Raw genomic sequence first — 9710 nt, 5'->3', positions numbered from 1 at the left:
GTCACAAAGCACCCTTCACACAGCTCTTCTGTGCCTACCAATTGCAGCACATATGGTCCTTTAGCAGAGGGTCTCAGAACAGCGGGTTAGTTTACATACCATATGTATGCAATTGGTAGGCACAACGGGGTTGCGTTAAGGTTATTGCATCTGCCCTAATTCGGAATTCCCTTGTATTTTTAGGTTTATGTCGGACAGTAATGTTATTTTAACAGCTTTTGTGTTAAATTTCACATGTTTTTTTAAACAACATTATAGCTTCCTTTATTTTCTTTTTATTAATTTTGACTTTGTAATAAGGTCTCTGGAGATTTAAAATTGAAACTTGTTGTAGAATGATGGCTGTTAGAAGTTCCGTACTCCCAGGAATGATTATCAGCTAAACCCTGTGCTGTCTGACTGCTGTCTATTTAACTGAGTACTTAGTACTTTGCATTTCCACTGTTTTCAGAATGCAAGTGATCTGTGAATTATTTACAAAAGAATTCTTGGAAATATTTTTTTTTTTTTCTAAATCTCTATCAGAAATTATTTGTCTATGGGAGTTCAGTAATATGCAAACAAGCAGTTTTGGTTGGACAGTGATTATATCTATTTTGTACATAATGAAATTTTTACAATCAAATTCGGTTTGATGTAATCCTTACAATCAAGTTGGATATTTTACAGTAACATCAAAAATTCATCTTCCACCAGTACTTTCAACAGTTACCTAAAATATTAATGGCAAATATTCTTATGTGGTGCTTAGGAAAAAAATGCTTAAAGGGATATGGACAACATTAAAATGTATTTTTGAAAAACTTTCATAACATTGTGAAGGAATTTTGCACTGTTTTTACTATTTTGTAATTAGAATGGATGTATAGAAAACTGAGTTTTCTGGAAAGTCTGGAAAGAAGCATTTAATGGCCTCCAATGCATACACAAATTTTCTGCTAATAATATATCTCTTCTTTCAGTTCATTTTATTTTCATCCACAGTATGTTATCCACCACCACACACAGGAGACAAGTAGGGCTCTAATATGCAGATTGCAAGGTGAAGTATACTTCAGACAATAACTTCTAGCAGTTACTGGAACAGTTTAAGCATCGGTTTACCTCTAACTTCCTAGTGCCAGGATTAATAATGTCTGGCAATTGCATCAATATGGTGAAAGCAATAGGAGATGGCAAGCACATTCATATAACACATTTGAAGCATAGCTCAAACTCCTTTGTAAATGCCTTCTATGGCAGACAAACAGTGGAAAATTGTTATCCTTGCACTGAAAAGCTGTGGTTACTTCACCTTCCTTCCAAAGAGAGTGAACTCCTGCAAAGTTTAATACAAGTCGGTAGTGTAGTTTTTAAAAGGAAAAGTAAGAAATAATTGGACAGTGAAATTCCACAGCTTATGATGACAGGCTGGAAAGCTACTGGAGTTGGGAAATACAGTACAGCTGAAAAACACTCTTGAGGACATAGCACAGCATACGTGAATGTAAAAAGACCTAGCACTTTGCTGCTAACCAGGTCATCTGTTCTTTTGAGATTGCAGTCTATGCAAAGGAGTCTTTCCCACATGGCACAGCTTCTCACATCCAAACTTGAAGTAAATTAGGTGGGAGTTTGATTACTGAAATTATAGATACACATACAATTTATAAGCACCACCTATAGACCTAGATATTTTATAATAATCCATAAAATATCAAAGGCAGAAGGCAATGATCTAGATTTTCTGTGAAATCTGACAACAAATGACATCTCTTGCATGGGCTGAGAAAGCATTCCTGAATGTGGGAAGAAAATCTCAGGAAGTCAATGAGGAATATATTTTAAGTTTAAATGGAGATATCTTTAATGTGGAGAAGCAAAAAAAATCCCCAAACTCTGAAAGCCTTAGAGTTCAAAGACTTACACAGTAGTCCTGTAAAATGCTGGATCCTCCAAAGTTTAAACATGCATCCAAAAGGCAACAACTTCACTCATCAGAAACAGCTCCTAAAGGTAACCAGTGGGAAAGGACTAAATCACTTTGAATTTCTCAGCTAAAGGCATGCAGAGCTGAACTGCTGTAGAGCAAATGAACCTTTGCATAGTAAAACACACAATAAGGACTAAGGGAATAAATGTTTTTCACTAACAGCCTTCCAATTAGTAAAATGAAAATATTCTAAACTTGTAAAATTGAGCTGGCTTTTTAAGTCTCTACCAAATTCTGCAACTTTGGCAAGTACTCTGCCTATACAGGTTGATCTTTTGATGACTTGTGAAAGTCTACTTTGTTTATTACTCTTCTGAAACTACTGCAAAAGTGTGGAGATAATCAATATACTGAACCAGGTTTGATCATGAAAGAAGGGGCCTTGGGGCCTATTGTTCCCATAACCGAATAATGGGTATTAAAAGTAGAAAAAATTGTTGTTGTGAAATTTTGCATCAAAGCCTAGGTCATCCTGGAACTGCCATAGTATGGATGGGTCCTTGCCATGAATATCTCTTACCATGGTGTAAATAAATATATTATAATCACAGAGGGGACTGCACATGTGATAGCCCTGTAATGCCAGGAGAGGTACCTTAATATGTTCCTTCTTATTCAAAGCAACAAGGGACTACTGTTTCTCACTCCACAACGTTTCATTGTAACTAGGTAGAACCTGTACTTACAAATGACTTTCTATTCTGATTGCTGCTGGTGAAGTCAAGTAGTTGCCAGGGTAGGTGTGAACCTTCAGAATCGCAGGAATTCAAAATTATTACTAAAATCATTGATGAAAGAGTGATACTTGCTTCAGGTTACCATTCCTCTTTCCTCATGGTACCCAAAGAAAGTGAAGAGTGGCCCACAAGAGCATACTGATCTGAAGTACTTTCATGCTGAAAGAATTTCATGTCAGGTTATGGATCTAGGAACTCTATTTTTTTACAATACTTTTATGATTGCTCTAGTATTCTTTTTTTTAATAGCTTAGTCAGTCTCTGCAGAATGCAAGCAAGAAGTTGCTAAACCTTCTTGCAAATGCATTGTGAATAAAAAGCTATGGAACGATGTACTTCATTACGAATTTCAGAGAGGAAATCACTGAAATACAGCTTTGCTTACTGTCAGTTATTTCATCTTCATGGCTATATTCCTAAAGTAAGTTCTGTGTACAAAAGCATGTTTGCGCTCATTTTCATGTACATATTGCCACTGCAAACAGACATCTAGGATTGGCATATGAATACTGCTCTTTAGATTCATGACTACCATTTATTCTTACAAATACAGATACTTTACATGAAATCTATATCTCAAGTATTGTAAAAAAAAAAAAAAAAAAAATGTCCAGAAATGCCAACATTACTATTTCATGGCTAGCCAAGTTAGTAGAAGAATCTAATGAAAACATATATCCAGATCAGATGGAAAGCAATTGAAAGGCTGATCAACAGGGATTTTTTTTTTTTAAGATTAAGCAAAAGGGTTCACTGTTTAATATTATCTTTCTTTCATCTTCAGGACTTCCAGAGAAAAAACAGAGAGGATCTGAAATGCCTGGAAGAGTTATGTTCAGATGTATTTTCACTAAAGCTGATAACTGAAATAGCTTTTTTTGAGCACTATATCAAATTATTCCATGAAATCTTTCAAATTAAACATTTTCAATATTTTTATCCATCTCTTTGTGTAGCTGTTTTCTTATTTTAGTAAATATCAAGGTGTATTCAGCCAGAATGTAAATGAAACTTGATGAGGTGCATTTTCATTTACTCAAGATTAATTTTGCTGCAAGTGTTTGTTTCTCACTGTATTTGGAATTCATATCAAGGTGGAAGGCTTTGCACAAGACCCTTCACATTACCTAAGCCTCCAATGTGGTGGGCAAACTGCTTCTGTCTGCTGCTGCAAATAAGTAGAGGTGAGAGTCCCCTGTGGATGAGCTGGGACAGGTGCCATGGGATTAATTTTAATTCACTTCTGACACATATTACAGGCTGGAAAAAGTAGACAGTATGGGTCTGCACTCAAACATTTGGCTTCAGCAGGGAGTGGGTTGAATCTGTTCCCCCTGCTCCTGACTGCACTGCCCTGATGTGCACAGAGGAATGAATTTCAGCCCAGTTTAGGTCCTGATCCAGAGAAAGTATACTGCTCAGATGAGAAAGCTCCACATGTGCCTATAATGAGCTGAACATAATGTGAGCTTGAGTCCTTTCCTGAAGAGGGGTCCTGATAGGAATTTGCAAGGCAGAAATTAATAGTGACAGCAGTAGTGGACTGTAAAATGTAGGCCCCAGGAGAGATGCAGCAATAGCTTTGGAGTTGGTATTTGCTTTACTAGAATATGGACATAATTGAATACTTGAAATCTATTAAAAGAATCTAGACCCAATTCACTTAAAAGGAGACCTTATGCTCCTAATAAAAGACATCAGTGTCACGCTGCCAGGCATTACTGTTGTTTGGAAGCCTGTGTTCAGAGATGGCCTGTGTTGGTTACTGCCTTGATATTATAGTAAAAAGGTCTGGACAGGACGAGCTGGCCTCATTGCTGGTCAAGTTTATGTTGGTCTTCACTGACCAATGGAGTGTATGCCAAAACTCTCCACTCTTGAAGCACTCTCAGAAGAAAAGATGATCTTTTGTTCACGGATATAGTTTCTACCAGAATGTGATGCAATGTGCCCAGGCACTACAGCACAGAAATAATAATGATAATACTAATAACGATATTATTACAAGTAACTTACATAAATGAAGATCAGTCCAAAAAAAGGAACTACACAGCTGTTAAGCTGTCACCACATTGCATGTTCCAGGAGTGTGTTAATAGCTCCTGGATTTGTCCCAAAGAAATCCTCAGCTGGATCTTCATGCAGTATACACAAACTGTTCTACAGGTTCTAGATACATTGGCCTTAGATACATTCTGCAATTAGACTGATTTGTCTGTAACTCATTTGAACTCAGCAGCTCTTTAATTTTCAGAAGCCTTTCCTGATGTAACAAGCTAATTTATTATAGCAGGAAATGCTAAACTAATTTACGCTAAGCAATTTATAGAACAGCTCCCTTAAACTTTTTTTCCAACAATTTTCAGTTATTTCCCCAAAGAAAGGCTTTATCTAATGCACGTGTTCCATATATTTTATCTGCATTTTGTAGGTAGGATTCACTCAGAATCGGTTTGCCAAATAGCCAGAATTCTTAGGAAAAAGCACTGTGTGAGTAAGTGTTAATAGAATTAATGTTAATATAATTTTATGGGAGGGAATAAACACCCTATAGTTACCTTAAATAGGTTATACCTGCAGCTGTACCCATGGTAAGGGTAAACCAGCCGTTGGGTAGTTTTTATATGTGATGCATTTCTTACAGTGATTGCAGACCTAACTGACCATCACGCCTTTGCATGTGTAGAAATCCCAAGCAACCACAGTGTTATCTGCTGTCTTCTCAGATACGTGTTATTGAAGAAAATTAGTCAATAATTTCCAAAATTATTCCATAATCATTTGGTGCTTCCCAGACTGACTGTTGAAAGCTTTGTTTTGAAAATTAGCACATTTTAACTCTCAGCTGCTATTTGCACAGGAAGAACAACTTTTCCAGCATTTTAAGTTCCTGCTTTGGGACTTTTTTTTTTTTTTTTCTATTTTGGATTTTGGTCTTACACTCCAGCACAGATTTAGTCCCTGGCAGATTGAAAGGTGTCTCTGTCAGGAAACATCATCTGAGGGAACACAAGATACTTCACAGCACACAAAAAAGGTGTGGTGGAGGAGGAAAGAAAACATCAGAAGCGTTGCAAAAATACCTTTTTGTTTTGTGTTCCACAGCTTTAAAACTTTTCAGCAGCTTTGACCGATTAAAAAGTCTAACTTGCTGACAACTTCTTACATGGAATGTCAGCTTTGTGTGATTTGAAACAGCTGAGATAATAACTCCCAAATGAGAGGTTTATAATACTGAAAGGAATATAAGTATGTATTGTACTAGCAGCACCTCTCTGTTAATGACTAATGTATACCAATTGATGGAATAGCTAACCTTTTTATTCACACACAAAAGCAGTTTTGTCTCCATATCTCTTTTCTACTCTTTTGCATCCTGAAAAACCTTAGAAGAAAAACATTTTCTTCTTGAGACTTCATTTGCTCCTACTATTTTTTGCTTACCTGAATTGAAAATGTTTCTTTGGCACTGTCATCAAGTTTATTTTGACCCAGCTGCTATTGCAAAATGTAGGCTTAGTAAACAAAAATACTGTTATCAAACAAATGCCCTTTGCTGTAAAGAAAACAAGACAAATAGAAGAGAAGTAGTGTTGTGTTTGCTAAGAATGGTTTTTAAAGTTTGCCATGAGGTGTCAGCAGCTCTTTAATTTTCAGAAGCCTTTTCTGACATTAGGATCTCGCAGCAATTTACACAGCAATTTGCTCAAACTCTTTCATCAGCATTAGAAAATTTTCCTAAAATAAAGATTTCTATTTCAGAAGTCCTTACATGTTTTCATATGACTAACACAGATTGTCTATTTGTTATAAATACAGTTATACATGCAAATAAATTATTAAATAAATGCAAAATAAATGCACGCTCATCTTCTAATTAGCTTAGTTAACTTACCTGCTGTCCAGTATGTTCGCTAATTCCATTAAGTTAAAAAAAATGTATCATTTGTGTAAAAAATTAAACATTGCAGTATAAAGAAAATCGGTAATAATATACATCAAGAATGGCTTGGAAAGAACATGTTTAACAAACTTTCGAAACTGCTGTGAATTTTAGAGTTAGCATGCTAGATTTCAGTGCAACTACTGTATCTTCAGGTTTCCCCAGGTGGCAATGTGTATTAAGAAATGGATGTCTAAGTCTGGAAATGCTGTTCTTGCCACTTTTATTTTCCCAAGTTAATTTAGCTGATGAATGTAATATTAGTCTTGGGTTTAGGAATACCTTCAGAGGGAAAGTAGAACTGCAGGAAAACCATGACAACTGCATTTCTTAATATAGTGGGCTCTGGGTAAAGCTAAAAATTTAACCATGTTTAAGAGATTAAATCAAAGCCTATATTCAGGTCAGCTTGCTACTGCTACCTATCGCTGTGGTATCACTGTGTCTTGAGTATATTGAAATGAAAGTTCACTTGGATAATTTGGACTTGAAAAGCACTCTCCTGAAATGAAAGTTTGTTGAAGAATGGAATATATTCCTGCACCACACCACTGCGAAATTTTCAGAATTGACATTAAATCCTGTAATTTTGTTTTCAGATGTTAGGGCTTACCCTTCCTGCTAAACCTGACATTGCCACTTACATTCAGCAATAAACCTTACAGCAGTGCCATTCCACTGATCCAGCAGAAAATCCAGAATGCTATACCAGCCTGAACTCTTAACATTCAAAGTAACGTTCAGTGTAGAAGCATTGACACTCCATGGCAATCCAGGTCTGCATTCACACCTGAAGATTGCACCATAAAGACTACAGAGAAACCAGTGGGGCTTAACCTGATCACCACATTTTTATTCTGAATGATATCTGATGGGAGTCAAGGCATGGAATGTGGGCAGAAAACACCAAAGCATTTTTAATCATTTTTCTTTCTCTTGAACACATGAGACAAAGAAAGGTGTGAGGAAGATATGGCCTGAGCTGGCTAGCCTGCATTACCATCTAGCATGTGTGGAAAGCAATTTAAGAGCAATGGGTCACACTTCACTTTGAAGTTCAGATGCTGCCACATCTTTTTGAAGACATGATCCTGCAAAGTGCTGAGCACCCTGGCTGAAGGCCAGGAAAACACATAAACACATGCTTAACTCTAATCATAAGACTAGGCCCCTTGTGTTAAAGTTGACGTGTGCTGAAGTGCTGGTCTGGATCAGTGCCAGAAGGTTCAGCATCTTCAGGATTGATTCCTCAGCCAATAAACTGCAGGCTGCAGCTTAACGGTAAGCCTTGGATTCTGTTTACATTTCCTGCTTGCATTTTAAAAAATAAAACATTGGTTGTTAAAAACAGAAGGTCCTTGCTTCTTTGAGAAAATTGACATAGATGGAAGCACAGAAGTGCATTTTAATAGATGCAGGCAACAAACAGGATACTCACTTCATTTGGCTGCATGCAAATCCCCTCTTTCCCAAATAATCCCTTAATGACCTGAATAGCATATTCAGAGTCTGATTATGTGGCGAACAGAAGCCTTGTCTTTAGGAGCTGGCTTTTGCAATTGTCTCAGGTGGCAGTGCTCTGTTCTGGGCCAGAAGGTCTTGGGCTGAACTTCACTGCAGGACTTTAGCTCATTCCCACTGCTAGATAGGGAATTTTGCCATCTCATAATGGCCAAGTAGTTATCTCAGCTTTTTTCTGATTGTTCCTGGCAGATGCAGCAGGTAAGAGCTAAAACTTGCTCTTACAAAAAGTTGGGCTTTCTAACAGGCTGAAATGCAGGCCTACCTGAAAACAGTTTGTACACTTAAACTGAGAACACAGATGGTGGACCTGGGATACCTAGTCATGAACTAGGCTTTCAAGTCTGAAGAAAATTGTGATGACAGTAGAAGGCAACTCTACAAACAACTGTGCAATATTAAATGCTGCTACAAACCTACCCTGCTTCCTCTCTAGGCTATCAACCTCCTTTCACCGTCAACAAAATGTTCTGCAAAAGTGTTGCTGCAGCCAGCGTTAAGACAAGGCGAAAATGAACACACCTCATTGTCCAGCTAAATTTGAACTAAAAGAAGAACTTAATGTGTTTACAGATCCTGTTGGTTTCCCTGTGAAACTTACAGAAGCTTGGCTTAAATTTTCTTTGGTTACTAAGACCATAGGAAAACGCTTTTTGAAAGTTTTTTTCTAAGTAGAAACAAACAAGATTAAGAATGAATTGTCAATGTTATTGAATCAATTCCTAAGGCTTAACAAACTTAAAATTCTCTAATTGTTTTAATTGTATGTCTTTTTCTGGCACTAAATACATTGAAGTACTTACTATAAGAAAAGCAATACTAACTGACAGTAGGAATTATCTAATTCCATGTAAAAATCTGTTCCTGAAAAATGTCTCTCTGTTAAACTCAGTTATACAAGAACTAGAGGATGACCTAGGCCTTGAGACCATTAGGTGCTTATCAGATGGAACCAAAAGAACTTCCAGTTGTTATTGATCTAATTTTTCATGAATATGAGATGAGAAACTGTTGCCTAAGTGATGATGTATCTCCTACTGTTTCTAAACAGTATAAAAAGAATGATGATTTATTCCTGAATGTCCATTTCTTCTAAAATTTATGGAAGTGCTAGCCAGGCACAGTAAAACCATGATGATTTTTGTTTATTGGAACTTAGTTATCAGCAAATGACATCAAACCCAGAAAATATTGTTTTGTGTCTGAGACCTTAAACTCACTCTGAGAAGTTCAGAATTAGAGAAGTCACCTATTTCTACCTCATTCTTCAGCTGTATAACGGGAATTCTCTTTTCTAGCTTAATGTATTTCTGAACAGGTCTCTGCTACCCAACCCTTTTGGTAGAAAGTGTTTGGACTAGATGATTTATAATGTCCATTCCAGGCACATACTTCTCTTTAGACTGTAAATTCTTAAGGGTTCCCTTAATATGAATTGTTAGCACCTCATCACATTTAGGCTTCTCACTCCCAGGCGCCATTAGAATAAAATTACTGAATAACAGCAGTTTACTCCATTCACCTCACAGTACTAGAA

Source organism: Falco cherrug, chromosome 7 (assembly GCF_023634085.1).
Source record: "Falco cherrug isolate bFalChe1 chromosome 7, bFalChe1.pri, whole genome shotgun sequence".
Classification (NCBI taxonomy): Eukaryota; Metazoa; Chordata; class Aves; order Falconiformes; family Falconidae; genus Falco; species Falco cherrug.
This window is presented reverse-complemented; position numbering follows the sequence as displayed.